This window comes from Neolamprologus brichardi, chromosome 11, assembly GCF_056152115.1.
Source record: "Neolamprologus brichardi isolate AB-2024 chromosome 11, ASM5615211v1, whole genome shotgun sequence".
Lineage (NCBI taxonomy): Eukaryota > Metazoa > Chordata > Actinopteri > Cichliformes > Cichlidae > Neolamprologus > Neolamprologus brichardi.
The window spans coordinates 14,676,842-14,698,445 of NC_142114.1; the positions used below are offsets into that span (position 1 = coordinate 14,676,842).

Here is a 21,604-nt window from a genome sequence, read left to right on the forward strand (position 1 = left end):
AGTGGGACTGCTTTAACAACATTAGGATCCCAAAACTGAAGATAAACGCATTTCAGCTGTGACTGTATTGCTGTGATTGATTGTATTACTTATTATACCTGTGATTTCCCCACCGTGTTGTGTCAGATTGTTTGCTGTGAAAAACAACTTTGTGATTCTCTTTTTGGGGCTTTTATGTTTGCTGTTGCTTTACTACTGGCCTTCACTGAAAATGTCATTGCTTCATCCGACTTTACAAATCGTGTACTCTTTCTTCTACTTACTATAAGTTATACAAGAATATGAGTGGTCAAACCACTCTATTGATTTGCTGGCAAGGGGGGCCTTGACAGTTCTTGCAGACTAGTTGATCATGGTCTCAACCAAACTGCCCCAAAGTCATGCAATACAACATGAAATGTGTAAGACATGAAGTTATGTTCAGACCCTCAGAGATAGCCCTCTCTGAATCACGTATCTTGCAAACTTATAAATTATATTGCCTCTGAATTGGAGAAGGAGCCAGTGTTAATGGTTACAGCTGTTACAGGATTCATAACACAAAGTCTGGGAAGCACAAAACCAGTCTGTTTTGTTACAGGCTTGTACTGCTCCCTTTTGCATCCAAACCTTGATGGGCAAGAAGATATACAGCTGGTTGCTGCATACTGAAAATCAGTGATATAAAAGATTTTACCGAAGAAAAACATACAAGAAAGACACTAAGTGGTGCAAACAAGGCTTAAATGAATGCAGGATGCAGTTTTATTTGTTCCCTTGATAGTTTCAAGTTAGAGTACATCACCATTTTGAGCGTTTGTCAGTTTAATCATAACAGTGAAGGAATGTAATCTGTCAAAGACAGTGTAAAAAATGTAAAAACATAAATAAATAAATAAAGTAATTCCCATATCTGCAATATTATCTCTCACAGCTGTCATGATAAACTTTAATAAGATGTACATCACCGCCTCCAGGCCAGTGCAAAAATGTTATGTTATATATCGCACTTGTAGTTTCTTGGGCTTGCTGAATGGTAAACCTTCTTCACCGCTGTCTTCTTTTTTAATACAGCCTTGTGTAATATCTGGTGTATCTCAGCTTATGTGAGCATCTAGGCTGAGAGCATCTGTGCATGGTTTTATATGAACCGGCATTGTTTTGGTGTTTTTGGTCAGGCAAAACAGGAAAATGAGCTGAAAAAGTAGCTTAAGGCAAAATGGGATGTTGATTCGGGGAGCCATCTGATTCAATGTTCATGTAAAAAATATTGCTTAATGTAGCTTTAATGATCTTGGCTGCAACAATAAGAGACTCCATTTTTCACTTATTTCCTGAACTGAACAAGCTGTTGAGCTCCTGCATTAATTTTCAGTATGTATTTGTTTCTCATCTCCCCACTGCACGTCTATTATTTTGCTCCCTTTTCTCTTTAAACATAACGACCCTTGAGAAAGGCTTGCTACCCTCCCCGAGACAACATTTTCTGCTGCAGCCTTATCAATTAAAAAAGACAAAATAACGTACACCACCCGCAGTTATTTGCTGTTTCGTAATTCCACGCCATTTATCAATACAAGCTTCTTGCGGGGTGCATTTACATAAACCTGTACAGCGCTGCTTTATCATTTAATTGGTCCCAAGTGAGAGAGACACCTTAACATGCAAATAATACCGAAACTGTGAATTAGAAGCAGGGAACACGGAGAAGCTATTGAATGCACAAGTGGCTGACAACTGTGGTACTCTTGCTTCAAGAGTTTTCAATTTTCTTCAAGTCAGCAGGAAGCCAGAAGTCTGCTCTGTGAGAAAAGGTGTGTGTGTCTGTGTGTGCGTGTGTTTTTTTCCTCATGGTGTTGATGATTCCTGCCAAATTCGTACAAATGTTTCATCAGCTGGAGACAGCTTGACAACAAAGAGCAGAAACAACAGTCACGATGAAAAGGAGCAACATGCTAAAGTTAAATAAATACTCGCCTTTACTTTTAATTTGCAGTTAATTAGCAACTAGCTAAAACAGATAGCTCTTCTGATTGTTATATATATATATTTACAGTTACCTTCCCACCAGCCAGAGCTTCTGAATGTGATAGTGTGATGATGATACTAAAAAATAACCTCAAGTTTTCCAGAACTTGAACAGAAATAAGACACATATGCTGTCTAAAAACCTGTTGTTATATCACAGAAAGCAAACTTCACAACGTTTCATATACAGCCTAAGGTCATGATCACCTTTTGCTACGTGCTTTCACTGCAGTGCGCCTAATGACTGTATTTCCGCTCCGTGCAACCTGTGACTTGCTATCCCTGAAATGACAGTGACTGGTAGGGTCTAGGTTGGATGACTTTGTTGTTTACTCTCGAGGGAAAAGTCCATTTATCATACTGAGAGTCGAAGCTGTGAGTGGGAGTAGTTTGATGACACGAGCTGCTGCACCGTAGAGAACTGCTGCTGTATGTGTGCTGCTGACAGGATGTGCAAAATATGTCTAAAATTAACGATTTTGCTGAAATAAATTTGTGGATTTATTTTTTAAGTTGGCGGTATGTGTCACATGAATGCCAGGATGTAAGGTTTCCCAGCATGATGATCAATATTAAATGAATATTCCCTGTCCAGTTAGCTTGGTGTTTCTGGAAGTTGCTGGCTATTGCCAGGTGAAATCGGTCACCTTCAATTTGCATGAACGTTGCACACTTTTCTGCAAACTCTTGCTAACTAGCAGTAGTGAACTTCAAAAAGTGCAATGGAGACTGTTAATGGTGGATGTTCACATTTGAAATAAAAGTTGTGCCACGCCACTGCCACCAATACTTTTTAAAAGGCACAACTGTTACTTATTTACTTGTTTGGTTGGCTTTCCTAATAGCACCCTCAAACCAAATGTTCAGGGAAGACATGTTTTTCACTAGCGACCAGTGGTTGGAATTAGATCAATAGCTGGTCACTAGGTCTGCATGACTGAGGCTTGCTGAGCAACCTCCAGCAACCACTCGAAACCTTGCCAGGGTATACGCATTTTTCCTAACAACCTGTGGTTACCAAGTGGTTTCAAGCCAGCCTCCAGTCCTGTGTGACTGTACCTGGATTTCCTGTTGAAGTTTTATTCCTGCAGTTTTTTTTCTCAAGCATTTTTCAGACATTTAGCATAAAAAGCGAAATAAAAAGTGTCAGAGAGAGGAAACAACATTGTGCAACATTTTTCTTATTCTTCTTTGTCACATTTTGTTGCTCTGATTAGCTGTAGATATGTCAAATTGTATCCAGGAACATTTCGCGCTGTATCTCTTAATAATGCCCCTTGGAAATTGAAATTGAACGGGGAACACTGGTCTATTGATGCCTCGGTATTATTCAGCATATGTAGGATAAGGAAGGACTTTATTTATCCGAGAACTTTAGGGAAAGCCAGTTTCTGAGGTATAATGAAATACTTGTAGTTCAGGAATTAGTAATTATAGCTAATAGATTCTGCATTAGCTTTTTAGTCCTAACAAAACAAGTTAGAATACCTCAGCTGATGGCAGCTGCCTTGCAAACAGAGGCTAAACTAGGCAGCAACTTAGTTTTACAGAGTGAAAAACGCTGTGGGTTAAGAGCCTGTAAAGAGTGATTTACAATGGTAAGGGTTTAACAGTAACTCTGATTACATGTGTGGACAAGGACGTGCTGACTAAGTTCTTTGGTGCTCTGGCTGATTGGTCCCTTTGGACAAACGGATTCACTGAGTGGCCTACAGCATGCAGCGGGCAGCATGCAGGAAGTCCTCATAAAGAGAGCGGGTGTTCAATCTTCGAGCTCCCCAGACAACCACATCCTGACTTCTGCTGAGCCTCATCTATTTCTACAGGCGTTGCTTTCTCTTCCTGTCTCTTTTTGTTCTTGTTTGTTTTACTGTTTAGGCTCACTCTTCTCTCTTTTCCACCCTCTGTCTTTCTCCTCCTAAATTGTCTTTTTGTATTTCTTTCTGCCTCCATAACATTCTCTCTTCTTCTCTCTAACGCTGTCTTGGACCTCACACTGTCTTATATCTTCTTTTCCTTATCTCCCTGCAGTCTCCGTCTGCACTGCTGTCCCTTCTCTTTTCCTCAGTGCTCTCTTTCTTTTCCCTAAAGCAACTCTCACAAAATTGTCTTCTGTGTGAAATGAGACAGCAGAGATTGACTAGCTGTATTAGAGTGAGAGAGAGACCCTGGAACGAGGTTGTAAAAATTAGTCCTCCATGGGGAAATACCCACAGCTGTATTAAGATCTCCCTGTCTTTTAAACGGCTCCCATTCTCCAGCTAATTGTTTTGAAGCCAGGCCTGCAGATCCCCAGCGAGATCTGGCATTACTCATTGAATTAGCCTGGAGTTACAGAAATATCTCTTTTATCAATCTTGGAGAGAGAAATATGTCCCTCCTCCCCCCTTTTCTCCCTCAATCTGTTTGCAGCGCCTCTGAATTTCTCCCTTCTTTTCCTGTCTCATGAAAGCATTTCTGCTTAATTCATTTCACTGAGCAACAGGAAAAAAGGACAATGTGACAGTGATTGTGAGGATTCACATCATGTCACATTTCTTAATCCACTGAACATTATGGATTGCTCCTAATACTGCAGTATCAAAATATGCTTACTCAGAACATATTATATCAGGAGGTAAAGACCCTAAATGGCAGATACCTTCCCTCCTTTCAGACAGTTTGTTATCTGTACCTGACAATTTATTAACGGGGGATAGCTTCCCACTGAGGCCAGGGTTTGAAGGAGACTTTGACTGAAGTTAAAGCCCAAGCACTGCAAGCAATATACTGAAATGCGTCATTTGTAGCTGCTAATCTGAGGCCTGTACGATGCACTGCAGGTGGCAGATTTGAAGGGCCACCAGCTGCTGTATTTTAACACAATACCAGGTACCACCACAGAAAACTTTAAATAGACAGACTTTTGTAACCATTTTTGCATACTGATTTGACTGTTTTTACTTTAGTCTCGCAAACTACACATGTGATTTGTCCTTTTTCCAATGTTCAAGGACATTTCCCTGCTTTTACTTAAGTTAAAACCGGGCCTCCTTGCTAGAATAGGTTGCGGCCTTTCTTGTGACGTGTGACTCATTGGGGATAGATGCAACCAGCTGTGGCTGGTATCATCCTTTGGAGAAAGTCATTTTTGAAATCATATTTTTCAAACACTAAGCTTTTTTCCTTGAGGACAGCGCAGACAGGGGACAAAGCAGCCGCGCTAGCTTAGTTTGCAGCCATCAGTTAGCATGTGACCTAGCTCAAAGAGCTGTCCGTAGTGTGTAATATAGTTATAGTTTGCCAAATAAAAAGCTAGTACATTGCTCTACAGACACAACAGATGTACTTACTTTATTTTAAAAAAAATGACAGGACACCTGCATGGATCCTTGTAATCACAGTCTGATGACAAAATTCACAGCAGTGGACCTGTCATACTTACAGACACAGTGGCTACATGCTGACACAGCCTACATGGTAAATGGGACTGATTGTCATATAACGCTTTAAACAACATGCCACAGTCACCCATTCACACCACCACTTTCTTCTATGCTTTTAAGTACTTTTCAACTAACATTCACACAACTTGGTGTTAGCATTTTGCCCAAGGATATTTGGCATGCAGACTGGGGGGGGGGGGGGGGGGGGGGGGGGGGCAGGGGTGGAACCACTACCTTCTGGTAGTGATCAGTAGATGACCTGCTCGACCTCCTGAGCTTCAGCCACCCAAAAAAAACAGCTGCCACGAGCCAGCCAGGAGTCGAACCTAGAATCTTCTGATCCGTAGTCAGACGCGTTATCCATTGCGCCACTGGCCCCTTGCCTCACATAGAAGCAAACATTTGTCCAGCCAACCATTGCAGAATTATTTTTGTTTAGACAGCTATGATTTGTCATTTGGGGGAATACTTACTTAATTACCCCTGTGAATTTATAAGTTGGCTCACTTCACTTCCAAGAAATGAGCAGTCCAGTCTAGTACAGGTCTGTCTCACGTTTGCCATTGGACAATGGATAATACAGATAGGGCTTGGGAAAAAGTGCTGTGGTCAGATGAAACCAAAAACAAGCTCTTTTGCATCAACTCAACCTGACATGTTTAAAGGAATTGAAATGCTGATTATGACCCAAAGATCACCATCTCAGCACAGAGGTGGAAACATTATGCTTTGGGCTGCTCAATCCTCTAGATCAGGGGTGTTGAACTCCAGGGCTCGAGGGCCGGCATCCTGCAGGTTTTAGATCTCACCCTGGGTCAAAACACCTGAATCAAATGATTAGTTCATTACCAGGCTTCTGGAGAACCGCAAGACATGTTGAGGAGGTAATTTAGCCATTTAAATCATCTGTGTTGGATCAAGTACACATCTAAAACGTGCAGGACACCGGCCCTCGAGGCCTGGAGTTTGACACCTGTGCTCTAGATTATCTGTGGAGGAAGCTGAACCTTCAAGTTTCACAAGCGGCAATGAAGAAACCTAAAAACTTTAAAGAGAGCATGTCATTCACTCAATGACATGCAGATCAGTTTATAACTTTTCTGTTCTTTTCCCCCCTGAATCTCTCTCCATTAAGAAGCTACTATTAAAAAGTTAATTTCTTTGAAAGTGAGCAAACTTATTAATTCAGCAGTGGATCAAACTATTATTTACCCCATTGTACATTCCCTCCTGTCATAGCTAAAGAGAGGGTTGGCATTATTGACCAATGCTTAGCCTCCTGTTCCTTGAGTGGCTGCATAACATCTTAGAGCCAGTTGTTGTATTTTAATAAAATATGAACAATTACTCTAACTGGTATTTACTAGTCAGGGCAGCAATGTTTAATAATCGATTCAACTTACTGTGCAAGCCCCAAAGGTTTCCTAATTAAGTGGTTGCCATTCATTTGCTGTTTGGTTGGCTGCTGTAGGTGCATGTTTATTTTATTCATTTAATTATTCAAACATGTAATTTTGAGGAGTATCAAAAAATGGTTTGTGCTCCAGGACTGCGAATAATAACAGTTTGTGGTGCACCGCAAGGAAATAAACGACTGTAGTAACAAACATATATCACTGTATCTGAAAAAGTGGTAGCAACCAGCAGGCAGACTATTGGTTGAGCAAGTGTCCATGCTATGGTGCTAATGTTAGGCTACTGAATTGGCCAAAATTCATCCTAACCCCACACCCTGGTGGGCGACTGTGGCTCAGGGGGTTGGGAAGCGCATCTGTAACCGGAAGGTCGCCGGTTCAATCCCCGGCCTCTCTGTCCTGGTCGTTGTGTCCTTGGGCAAGACGCTTTACCCTAACCCCTACTGGTGTTGGCAGCTGTGGCCACAACCGTAGCTTGCCTCCACCAGTGTGTGTGAATGAATAGTGGCATTGTAAAGCGCTCTGGGTGCCTTGAAAAGCGCTATATAAATCCAATCCATTATTACTTTGGATTTCCTGCCTCATATATGTATATGATATAAAATTTGTAGTTTTCCTATAACCATAGTAACCAGCCATTAAAACCATGACTGTCCATGATTTTAGCTACTGTGGAGTTTTTATTTATTTTACCACATAACATCTATTACTGATGTATTTTCCGTTCACTCTTTACGTGAAGGATCTTTAAAAACTTACAGCCTTTCACCACACTGTCTTGCTCTAACCAGCCATTAACAGTTAATTAGCATGCACAACATGAGCACTAATCAAGATTTCATTATGTAGGTATATTACCAAAGGTATTTCTCAACCACAGTTCCAACCTATTTACACATATGCTGTTTACACCAATACAATATGTGCTTCTAATTTAAAAAAGGCTTAACAGACACTCTCTTAATGGTAATGTATGAGATCACCCTGACACAGAGAACATGAATGTCTTGAAGGAAGTTTAAGTACGGATTTTAGTACCAATGCAACCATTTAATAACAATTTGCTTAAATAGGACTTTTCTCATCTATTTTGAAAACCATTAGCCCTGGGTTTTAATGCTGTGCATGTAAAGCCAAAAACCAAAAACCTGAGGACAGAAGACTAGTCTCATTCAACCTCACTGTTAAATTAGAATTGGGGGCCTCGTTGAAGACCCTTGTTAAAACAACCACCAACAACCTTGAATACTGGTAGTGTATGGAGAAGTCAAACAAAGGTGAGTATTTACATCAGTAAGTGGATATGGCGCCAAGAAAACAGCAGAAATGAAGTAAATTGTTGCTTTCTGTACACAAGTCAATTTCAGCACGGCGCCAACAACCTTGACAAGTTGGTATATTTATATCGTAAGTCAAAGGCAGTGTTTACAATGTGACTCTAAGCCAAGGGGACTTTGGAGTAAAGTGTTGCCATCCGTTTATATGTAAGTCAAATTAAGCCAAGTTAGTTTGACTGATATGGATATTACTGGGCTGGATATTACCATAGAAGCAGGTTTTTCCATATTCATGCTGATTATTTTGGTCTCTTCACACAAAGCAAGATAAAATACTGCCTGCTGAACAGTTAGGAACCAATCATCAGCTTTGATGTGAAGCCTGGCAGACAGCGAGGGTGAGAGCAGCGAGAGAGGAGGAAGCACAGCGAGTTTAGGCAATAAAGAGTCGAGAGGAAAAAAGTGGTACACAGATGAAGGGAAATAGAAAGTCACAGAAACATGTGTGCATACTTGAGAGGGCCCCAGTCACAGAGTAAGACAGAGCATCCGTTTTGGTCAAGATGAGATGGTTGAATGTGTGTGGACGGCATCCAGGAAGTATCTGGAGTGAATTGGAAGAGCTTTCCATCCTTTGAGAGCGTCTCTTTTAATCATGGCCGTTGGGGCTGTGGGAACCGTCACCACCACAGAGAGGACACTGTTAATTAGACAACATGTTACTGCACATCCCTGTAGAGTCAACACCCTACATGGCAAGATTATACTCGGTTTCTGTCTCACACACACAAACAAATCTAACAGCGGTGCTTGCGGTCTCCGACCTCTTTGTAGATGCATAAACATGCAAATGTACAAATTGGACAGAGCCGGTTTTGTGCACGCACACAAAGAGGGGGTTGGCTCATTTTCTCAACTGGTTTCAATGCAACAAATTTTTCCTGTTCAAGAATTTTTGTGGGAATTTTCTATTGCCACATTGCATAATATTTCATTTTGGCAAAATAAACCAGCATTTGAGACAGCAGCTACGTGACCTTATTTTAATGTCTTTTCTTGCTGTTGAAAACACACCAGCCTCTACTACACCTGCTCACACAAATGTCTAATTAGTCAGTCACATAACAGCAGCTCACTGCACCAAGTCAAGAAATGTGCTAAGGATCAAGCCAATTGTAAGAATGGGAAAGAAAAGCAATTTACGTGACTTTGAGTGTGACATGGTTGATGGCTCCAGATAAGCTATTTCAGAAACTGCTGATCTCCTGGGAGTTTGCAACACAACCATCTCTACGGTTTACAGGGAATGGAAATATTACACTAATGGCAGAGGTCAGAGGAGAATGGTCAGACTGCTTTGAGCTGACAGGAAGGAAGCTGACAGTAACTAAAATAACCACTTGTTACAACCAAGGTATGAAGAATTGGGTCTCTGAATGCAAAAAACGTGGAACATTGGCCCAGATCATCAGCAGAAGACCACTCCTACAGTGAGATCCCTGCACTCAAATGTCCTCCGAAGTCACCAGATCTCAATCCAATAGAGCACCTTTGACACATAGTGGTATTATTTTAAAAAATCTAATCAAATCAAATTCCTAAATGCTTCTACTTGATTGGAAGCTGTAGGGAATAAACTCATATTCATCCTTATCTAGCTAGTATTTCACTTTATTACATTGGTAATAAAGTGAAATACTGAGGTTGGAACTCATACTATTTCTGCTCTGACTTTGCATTGACATCTGGAAACTCTTAAGGGTCATACAAAGTCTTTACCCAAGGAAGTTGAAATTTGTTTCTACGGTTACTGTGTTATTGTTTTTTGGATTATTATATATTGCTTAATTTGAGCAATCACAAAGTTGCAGGGTCTCAGCTCCCTGTCAGAGCACATACCCGCAGACATACATTTCTTGAAGTCCTTTGCTCACGTGTTATATGTTATACTCAATGGAGTAGCAACAATAGACGATAGTAACAGCTGTAGGTGACGGCTCCATTCAGCATCTCTCTCTGTCCACTCTGCAGTGTAGCTTTTTGCCATCTGTGTGTGAATTATGAGGCACTTTGAATTAAAAAAAGAAAATTCTAAGAAGAAATTATCTCTAAACAACAGGTGTCAAAAATTATGATCGTAGAAATGAAAAACATCTTTGCAGTTTGTTGAAGCTGACAAACATTATGACCTCTCCGTGGTGTTAACTGCAAAATGTGATTTATGGAAGGTGTTCATTTTCTTAAACACACAAAAAAATCACATATTTTTCTTCCCCTCCTTGTTTCGTCTCTATTTCAGCAAGTTGATCTTTTCCTTACTCTGCATCTGTTTCTCTCTCTCGCCTCCATCTTCTCATGAGGAACACACACACTCCTCCTCTCTCAGCTGCTGTGATGAAGCCATCACTGTCTGTCTGCATCCTAAATCAGCTGTCTGAACACTGCTTAGCTAAGGCTCAGTGAATTACATTCATCTACTGCAGTAATTCACATCGTTACTTTTGTCTTTCTATCTCACCATCTTTCCATGTGTATGTGTGTGTGTGTTCTCTTCCATTACTTAGCCTTGAAACGTCTTTTGCAGCAGAACAGTTTATTTATAGGGCCAATTAAATCTGGAGGAGACTCAGTGGGCTTTGGTGGAAAACATCTAAAAAAGCAGAATACTTTTACATGTCTTAATCTTGGAGGTCTGCAAGAGATATAAACTGCTTGTCATGTCGGGTAGATAGGTTGTATTTTTGATCTTGGAGAAATAAGAAAAAGACAGAAAGAAAAATTGAAGAAGGCAAAGACAACCTGAGATGGTGATGGAGTGAATCTTTTCTTAATTTTGCAAAAGTCTGGAGTCCCTGGAGAGCAGACAGAAGGTAAATGACATCTGCTGGAAAGAAAGAAAATGAGAGGAGGAGAGGGGTGAGATTATCCAGCGAAAAATAGAGAGAGACAGAAGAGAGGGCTTAAAAAAATACTAAGTACACAGCTCGACTGCTCTTACACAGCCAAAATCTCCTTTTATCTTAATGTGGCTTAAATCTTAGCAGCAGAGGACATGATGTCAGTTCAGGTTAGACGTTCAAGAAGCATCTTTTCTATCCTATGAATCTGAGAAGACTGACACCTGTTTGCCAAGCATACAGTACTAACGCACAAATCAGGATGATGAGCATCTCAGGCAATAAAAGGAAGCTCAGGCTTTTCAGAGAATTATCACTGACTGCGCCTTTATGAACCTGAAACAGCTGTTCATGCTGTGCATTACCATAAAGGCCACATCAGCGAAAACAAGCTTTTCTCCTCTTAGATTAACCAACCACTCAAGTAACAAAGTATTGGACAAGAAAAACTGCAAAAAGTGCTTAAAACATTTTTAGTGAAAGGTAATAAATGTTCTCATTCAGCATCGTCTAAAAAAAATCAAAATAACAACAGAAGACCCAGAAATGCCATCACTTCAGCCAGGTTTAATTTCTGGTGATGTGGTCAGTCAGGGTGCTTTTGTTATACCTGCAAGCACACCCACCAGTGATGTCACCATGCACTGCTACACCTTTAAATCAAATCGTATAAGTCTATGTTAGCCAGGTGAAGCGCATCGTCATCACGATCCTTGTCATTAATAATTGAGAGGTTCTTCCAACAAATGCTCACACATACGTCTCGGTTTTCAGAATGAAGGGCAATGATGGAAGCCTACTAAAAACATTATAGTAATTGCTTACTTTAGAGTAAACCACATAATAGTAGCTTTCTACGAATGTATTATGAAAAAGTTTTTCAATATTAATTTTATGGACAGATCTATATGATTATCTTTGGGGTGCTTAAGTCCACACAAGAAGTGGAACAAGTGAAATAATCCCTCACAAGGTAAAGTGTGCTGGTCTAGACTTAAACTTTTCTCAACTTCATGTGATTGAAGTTCTAGTGAAAGTACAAGTTACTTGACATGTGTTAGGTTCAATATTGAGGAGGGATACAGGAGGTAATCAACTTTCATAATAACAACACTGATCCGGCCGGGTGGAGTCAAACGAGGATTTTTAATGACACGCGTGGGGAGACCGCCGTAATTAATACATTAGAGGGTTGCCTGGGCAACCTGACCAACCATCAGTGACAAAACGATGCGTTAGGACAGCCCTTCAGGTAGGCCTGATTTAGTTAACGTCTTTCTTTCAAAATTCTTTGCAAAATGTTTTAAATTGTAACTTGCTGCCACCATGTCCCTGCCACATTAACTGCTAGTCTGTCAATGTGTCCATCCATCCATCCATTCGCTTATCCTTTTCAGGGTCGCGGGGGGCGCTGGAGCCTATCCCAGCTGTCATAGGGCGAGAGGCGGGGTACACCCTGGACAGGTCGCCAGTCTGTCGCAGGGCCAACAGACAGAGACAGACAACCATTCGCACTCACATTCACACCTAGTGGCAATTTGGATTATCCGATTAACCTATCCCCACAAGCTGCATGTCTTTGGACGGTGGGAGGAAGCCGTAGTACCCGGAGGGAACCCACGCAAACACGAGGAGAACATGCAAACTCCACACAGAAAGACCTGATGGTGCAATTGAACTCAGGACCTTCTTGCTGTGCGGCAACAGTGCTAACCACCGTGCCACCGTGCTGCCTCCTGTCAATGTGTACGTTTCATAAATAGTAGAGAAGTATCATGTTTTTTGGAGCCAATTATGAAATACCACCGATGGACAGCAAACTGTGGCGCAGTGCTACACATGCTACTGCTACACAGCATCATTTACTTATCTGCTGTTGTGAAGCTTTACAAAGTGTAGAGTATTTTGATTACATTGTCTTCGTAATTTCCTAGAATCTGTTTACAAAGACATTTATTACAAAGACACTTATCTCTAGTTTTATTTATGGTTTCTTAATTATAATTTGCTAAAGTTAAGATGTGCATCCTATTGTTTGCAGAGTTCACACTTTACCAAAAAAATTAACAGCAACTTGTCTTATTAGACATTTTGTCCTGTTTTGCAGAATAATACAGATTTTTCCATTAGCACCCTATTTCTTTTAAAAAGGTGCGGTAGTCATCCTTAAACAGTTTAGTTTTTCTTGCATTGTCTTGATGCAGGTTTTTCTTGTAGTCTTTAGCCAGGGAATATTATTGTTGGAATAAATGTCCAATTTCTACTTCTATTCCCACCGTGCACAACCTGGAATAGTCTTTCAGGTTGTGCTTGCACAGCCTGAAATTCTGCTCTGAAACGTAGGAGTCATGCCCAATACTGCTAAATGCCATCAGTACATCAGTGTTGTTTAGGGACAGAGCTGAAGAGAAACTATTGCCCTCAAAGCCAACAGCAGCTCCAGAGCCAGACCCTGACAACATGACTGATGCTAGCTGGCAGCTGGCTACACACTCCTACTGTTAGAGAGACATGAAGATAGAGAGAGACAGCAGGAAGAGATGAATGATTTGGGTCAGTGTCAGAACAGGATTGATTTGGATCAGAACCAAAACCACTGATGGCTTATTGAGACAGAGAGATTGATGGAGCGACAGAGAAAGAATGAGTAATGGATTTTAGATACAGAATGTCAAGCTGCCAGTTGGCTTCTATTGGGTGAAGGAGGTCATTGGAGGGGGAGAGGGAATGTATAGCATGATACACATACACATCCTTCCTCCATCCTTGGATAGATGGCTAGTCATATTTAGACCTGATGCTATTTAAGCACTACAATATACTGCATAATTAATTAGCTTTTATTACTTGCCATAATTAGGATATTGCATTGTGTGCACAATAGAGAATGGCAGAAAGGTTTTGCGAGATGGTATGTAAGAACATATTGTCACGTGCACTCCAACTGCTGGTCCTACACATACATGGTAGGTGTCTCATCCCACTGGTCCACAGGGTATCCCTGCTATTGTTTGACTATTGTCTATTCTGCATTGTTCTCTGTAGTGGCCAAATGCCCAGGGCCACTGAACACAACACTGGACACAATGGACAGACACAGAGAGGAGCTGGGTCTTGGCAAAAAGGAGCTGCCCACAGTCTCACAAACACACACACATAAACACATGGTATGCAAATGCACATGTACGCCTGCAAGTACTGTGCATGAGCACGCTTTCATGGGCACAAACACACACATACATACACACTCACAGATGCTCCAAGGCACAAAGCTGGCATAACAATGGCAAGGCAGACAGGGCCAGACTCATATACAAGCCCCTATAGGGTTTGAGGGAATACACACACACACACACACACACACACACACACACACACACACACACACACACACACACACACACACACACACACACATCCCAGAGGCAGAGGGGGACAGTGCAGTCAGAGGATCACTATATAAAAGACAGACACAAGAGAGAGAATGACAAAAAAAATGATTTTGATGTGGGAAAAAAGAGAAAGAATGATATCAGCTCCATTGAGAGCAAGCAGCAATGTCTGATGGGACAGTATTCTTCCAATATGTTGACTACTGTTGCTCAGAAAGTGTCAGGACAGAAAACACTGGTGTCAAGTGAATTAAGTCATGAAAGAAAGGAAAGTTGTACCCTCGTGGGACATGTCTGAGTGTCCTGTCTGATAGGAAGCTGTAAAAGAAGGCAAGCTGTACAAAAAACATTTCTTAGTGCTACCAGTTTTTGACACTGGAGGTGTGCCTGAATGCCCGCCTCCATTTTTTGCAGGAGAATCAACAGTGGCACCCACAGTTGTGTCCATTCAGGTGCTGTAAGAGCTTATTGCATGTATCAAAGTCAAATTACATTTTAAAGATAAACAACTGCCCTCCCTCGCGTAGATGAGCTAGACATGAATAAATGTGAAAGGCAGGTGAATGAGTAATACTGGCCAACAGCCTCAGCAGGTGATCTCACTATGTAAAATAACTTTTGTCACGACAGCTGGCGTATACAAACATGTCTGACACTGGTTGGTCTGTCGGTCGGGCATCATTCAAGGTGGCACCAACCCCCTTTTTTAAAACATTATTATAACAGGGTGAAAATGTAAAGAGACATGTATGCTACAGTGACAGCTGGTGAGATCTTGTCTGTCCTTTGAGGCTTAAAAATGTGCAGAGATCAGCGTGTACAGCTCTGTGACTGTGTCCCTACACATGTCTGATGAGTGGAAATACAAGAGATATCGCTTAATAAACCATTTTTTTTTTTGAGTTCTTGAAGAATACCATAAGTCTCTGCTCACGTCCAAAATGAGTAATGAATAATTAAAGTAAATGCAAGGCTGAACTGAACAGTGTGACTGATGTGTAATTGCATGGCATCTGTAACACAAAGTGTGCGACTTGCGCTTGTTTTTGTGCGACAGAGGAAGTACTCACATGTGTAGTCAGGTGTGCACTCATCAAGGAAACTGGCAGTGCTAAGATAGATGCTCACACAAGGGAAACACAGAGAGATGCATTAAAGATGTGTTGTAGATATGCAACAAATGTGAAACACCAATTTTCACCAGGCTGGATCGCTGTTCCCCATCATCAATCATCAGAAAGGACACCGGGAAATTTATTAGCCGAGATACAGACTGAGGCATTAAAGTAAGAGTCTGAACAGAAAGCAAAGCTTTTGGCTTCACTTTATCACGTAGTTGTAACCGTATGATTTATTTCCTAAAACAAGCTGTCATTGAGGGTTTTACTTTATATTCTGTCATATGATGTATACACTGTTTGTCGAATTATGATGTCGGGGAAACCCTGAGAGGCAAAAAGCTGAGACAACAGTGCCAGGCCCAGATTTATTTTTTTTACCTTGGCTCTGTATGATATCTGATGATGCGTGAGCTGACATCATTTCTTATATATACCAAACATGGTTATGTCATAAGGTCCACCCACCCGCTGGTCCTCGTGTTTATTTGGGGCAACCAGTCTAAAGGATGTTGGCTTAATGGGAGTCACAATGACCTAAAACAGTTTTTTTCCAGTGTTACAAAGTGCAAAGTAACCAAGTACTGTTATCACATTTTTTGTTGTTACAGTTATGTTGTTATTTGTTTTACAAAGGTATCTCCACAAGGTCAGATAGAAAAAAAAAGTTTTTTCTTGTGTGTGCTAAATCAGCTGACTTCATTTGAGGGAGGAGGAAATTCTTGCAACAGACTACAACTCTTGAGGAATGGACACATGAGCATTGCTGTTATTTCTATTTTATTTTAAGCACAAACTGCACCCAGGACAGAAACAATTGCATTATAGTGCTAACAGAACTCTTTGCAGACATCTGCACAGACAGCATGCTAACACAAAACTAGAGAAGAACCCAGTGAAGCTGAGTGTATGCTGACCCCAGCATAACAGCCAGACCCTGATCGTTTTCAACAAGCAGTGATGAGCAGTCAGGGTTGTGGCATTGTCGACTCCATTGCATGTTTCTACAGTAGAATCACTGCGGTGATCACTCTGAAGTCTCTTCCTGCTGGTTCTTTTTTCTTTGTGATGTTAGCTTTGTGTTTGAACTTTAACACTAAAAGAAAGTGTGTGTGTGTGTGTGTGTGTGTATGTGTGTGTGTGTGTGTGTGTGTGTGTGTGTGTGTGAGTGTGTGTGTGTGAGATAAGGATTCATGTTGGTATGTGGGACTGTAACCAGACAATTCATTTATATGACAGTTCGTTTCAGGCTTATGTAACAGGTATTGCAACGGTGATCTAAACAGTATTTTAATTAACTACTCTCTCCAGGAAGTAGTTACGTACCATAATAAATCACTTAAAGAAAAGAAGAACAGCGTAATGTGTAATACATTACTTTTATTGAGTAAAGACCCCAACACTGCTTAGACCTAGGATGAACTGAAGGGCTGCACTAACATTTTCTTATTTTTACGGTTTATGAAGAGCTTGGAGCCAAAATGCATACCCCAAGACCTGAACTATTATTCAGGTCAGGAAGCAAATCCAGGTAGCTGAAAAAACGCAGGGCTCAAGAATAATCCAAACCTGAAAACAAGTCGCAGGTGAACAGAATCGATTAACAAAGCAAAATTGAAGATAATACACTTGAAATGAGAGACTATCAAAATAAAGCAGGAAGCCTAAATACTGAGATGGAGATTAAGACACACACTTGACAGACCAAAGTAAAGACAAAGAATAATTGGACTAAACATGGGAGACCTAACAGAAACACAGACTAGCCATGAAGAATATAGGAGGAAAAGAAAAGCAACAGGAGAATGAAAACTACTGAAAACAGAAAATATCAAACTGAAGACTAAAACACTGGGTACAAAACCCAGGATCATGACACGTATCCAATTCAGGGTTGGGGGGGGGGATGAAAGCCTATCCCAGCTTTCATAGGGGGAGAGGTAGGTACACCCTGGACAGGTTTCCAATTGGTTGCAGGGTAAAGTAAACTGTATTAAAATAAATAGGTAATTTAACAGATCTCTGAAGCCTCAAATTCAGAGTAATGGTAAATGGACTGATTCTTATATAATGCTTTTCTACTCTCCCGGAGCACTTAAAGCACTGTATACAACGTGCCTCATTCATACAAGAACTTCCTTCTATACTTTAGTGCAATCTAAGCATTTACACACATTTACATTCCAATGGACGGAGAACAACTTGGGGTTAGCATCTTGCCCAAGGATACTTAGCATGCAGACTGGGGAAGCCAAGTATCGAACCACCAACCTTCCAGTCAGTAGCTGATCTGCTCTACCACCTGAGCCACAGCCACCCCGAAGTCAAATATAATATTTAGGGGAGAGCTCTGTTCAAGTGTTATAATATTTATTTAATTATTTAGATACACATTTTGAGGAGCTTCAGAAAGTGGTTTGAGTTCCAGGGCTAAAAATGAATGTTTTCAGTAGCATAATTAACACTGTGCTACAGTACAGAGAATATCCCTCTTGATGTCGTCCTACAGTTTGCACACTCCCCTGCCTGACATTCATTATTACTATCTAATAACTGCGGGAACCAGCCATGCAAACGATAATGTGCCTACGAGGATAACCACTTCCTGTGGTTATTTATTTATTTTTTTCCTGCTACGAAGCAAACTCTCAAAGCTGGCTTGACTATTTTCAGACTAACGTCTAGTCGACCCAATGCACTCTCGTATTTTTCCAAATAAGGATTAGAACGGCATCAAATATAAACCCAGGGATGTTGAACAGAGAAACGAAAGCGCAATTCACCTCCAACATTTGATGCTGGCCTTCACCAGACCACCGGCCATCTGTGTGCTTATGAACATTTCTTGCTCCCAGTCCATCGTCTATCTGCTCAGAGAAGCTGAGAATTTGAGAGACTTTTCCCAAAGATAAAACTAACATATTGAAAGACAACAAGCTTGAGGCCAGGGCTTCAAAAGATAGTGTCAGAGAAGAAATGTGTGTGCGAGTGTCAGTACCTTATGTATTTGTTTAAACTACCAGACAACACAGTAAAAAAGGACACAAGAAGACATACTTTCTGTCACTTAAAGGAAATGTGCATGCATTTGTGCAATTCCTTTTAGGGTAGCATCTCTCAGTGGAATAGTGAAACATCGTTAGTATATTCTCATGTTTTATTATTCATTTTTTTCTTTGCATATGAAACACAAACTTGTCTGCATTTTTTCCAAAGAGTCCAGAGTGAACGTCTGCGTGATCGTCTTTTGTTGCGTCTTTTTCTACCTGTCTGCATTGCTGCTCGCTGGTCTTTCTGCCTCTGAATCTGTCCGTCTGTCTCTCTCCTCCTCTTTTTTCCTCTGCCTGTCTGCCTGTTAGCGACAGCAGCTGTGCAGGGATACATCTAGCAGGAAATTCTCTCTCTTGACTAGCTGTCTTCGTGCCTGACAGCAGAGAAGCTGAGAGCTGAAGAATCAGGAAGCAGCTTTTATCTTGTCTGTCTCCTGCCTTTTGCTCCCAACTCCCAACTCTGCTTCTGAGAGAAGAAGGGGGTGTGGGGGGTACAGAGCGATAAAAGCAGGACAGAGTGGGGAAATGATATTACACACTGAGAAATGAAGGAAAGAGAAAGCGAGACAGAAAGCTGATGCTGGAGTCTCTCTAAGAAAATGCTCTTTCTTCCTCCCTCTGTCTTTCTCTCACTCTCTGTTTTTCTGGCTGTTTTGATGTATTCAGACAAACCCACAGTGCTTCGATGGTGAAACAGACGTGCAGACACAACACAACAGATGAAGAGTGTCAGCTGGTGGTTAGAGGCTCGCACATGCTGCCTGTGTCTTTCTTTCTTCTTTCTTCTTCTTACACTCTCCCTCCTTGCCGACTTCGCCATTGGAGCGAACAAGGATCAATCATCTCCGAAACACTTGATTGGCAATGGCAAATTAACACATGTGTACACTGGACCCTTTAACGCAGAGCATCTCCAGACCTTATTCAGGCTGTAAAGAAACCTCTTCTCAAGTGGTTTTACAACACTTGACTTATTATTTAATCATGCTGTAGTAGTGTGGCGCGGAAACACATTAAGTCGAGCTTCTGTTGTATTGCAAATGGTTGCATGAGTGCATTTATCCTATACAGTCATAGTTTATAGCGGGACATTACTTATTCAATGCATTTACAGTGGGCACGATGCTCGGGAGACCACATAAGCTGTTTTTCAAAACAGGATGTTTTGCCATTTTGAAAATTTGAATAATCACTCAATTCGACAGCGATTAACAGCTACAGCGTCGGCCAAAGATGACATTTGGTCATTTGCACAAGTCTCAAAAAATGTCATTGCAGCTTGACTGAAAGCATGGATCCATGGATGTAGCCCCATATTAGATTTAGGTAGTATTTGTAGTACGGTTCTAGTAGGCCTTATTCACTGAAAGGGAAATTCACTTCATGGATGTCTAGATAACAAATCTGCAGCGTCTGCTTGATGCTCGATTATGTCAGAATTGAAAATCTTTGAAAAATGTTTCCCACACTGGCAACATGCATCTAATAAAGTGGCCACTGAGTGTAGTTGAAGTGCATGCCTCCATGATTTTCTATTGGAAAAAATAAATAAATTCTCCTTTGTCGCTCTCTGACTTTGTCAAATATTCTATATTTTTGCTTGTTTAAAACAAGTCAAACCTGCCGTCTTCTGTTTGGCATCAGATTTAAACAATTAACACTTTGTATGATTCCATTCACAAATGTTTACTGTGTACTACAAGATGCTGCCTGTTGTGGGTATTTGTTGCTACATTTATGGGCTGTTCAGAATGACATATACTGTAGTTATGTAGAGCAAAGTGGCTTCATAATGCCAAGCTCAGATTTAGAGTCTCTGTAATCTACAGTCAGCACCTCTGTCAGACACTTAATGGTTTTACTACACTCTGGTATAGCTGCAAATGGCTGCATTATTATATTCGCTACACACACACACACACAGATATGCACGTATGCAAGAACACACTCACACATGCACAGACTCAGTACAATAATGACCTTGACTAAGTAGCTCTCCAAATTCTAAGTGACTTTTAGAGCTCTTTGCTTCACTGCGTTTGCCTCTGCCACATTCTCTCTCTACACAATATCTCCCCGTACAATATCTTTCACAGTGGCTTGTGTGTGTTGTTTTATGCAAACACAAGTTTTATTCAAGCATTGCTTGGACAAAACAGAAAGCAGGTGAGATCTCATGGTGTATCCTCCAAAGAAGCTGCTCACAGGCAAAAATCTTTGACTCACTAACAATAAATTTGAAAAATAGCAGATTTTTTTTCATTTGCTTGATAACTGAAAGGCTGCTGGCTTCATTCTTCAATCCCCTATGGGGTTTGGGTTAGCCAGGGCTTCCAGCAGAAAACTGTGCTAAATCAAAGAGGTGGAGCTAAATACTGTAGCAACCCCGTGCAACAAGGGATCAGCTGAAAATAGCTTTTATTTAATCATTAGAAACGAAAAGTTACTCATTAAGGTGCTGAGCCATGTAAAAAAAAAGAATACGTACAGTATGCATGCAGAAAGAGCTGTGCTATATAGACACTCCTGTAACACTGCTTCTTGTTTTAAGTGTTAAATCTGTGAGAAAAAAAAACTGTGACCATGAGTCTGAAATATGTTTTTTGCCTCTATAATTTCCATCTTTTTGCTATACCCAGGTCACCAAAAATAGTATAAATATTTGCCAAGTAGCTCAGTGCTTAACTGCAAAAGAATAAACAATACACAATAAAATATATAATTTTTTTTGTTCTTATGTGATATGATTTTCTGAGCTCAACCTGTAATTAAATTGCATTTGAAAATAGGTGTTTTTTTCAGCAACTTTTAGCATGTAAGGTGTTGTATCAACAATGCAGATATATCTGACCTGTGATTGGTCAGGCTCTATTTTGTGGATTATGACATACACACCTTATGGACCAAAGAACAGGGACATCTACACAATACACCTATGACCTTAAGCATGGAAAACCGTGCCATGAAGCTCCTGGCAGACAGTATTTGTGCTAAAGTGAATGAGGTTTGGAACTCTGCAGTTA

At 40.8% G+C, this 21,604-nt stretch overlaps 1 non-coding gene across 1 annotated transcript; it reads right to left on the bottom strand.

The window, feature by feature from the left end:
• Positions 1 to 5,737: 5,737 nt before the first annotated feature.
• Positions 5,738 to 5,810, bottom strand: trnar-acg (transfer RNA arginine (anticodon ACG)). The gene has a single exon. It is a non-coding gene; the product is annotated as a tRNA-Arg (tRNA).
• Between the last annotated feature and the right edge of the window lie 15,794 nt (positions 5,811 to 21,604).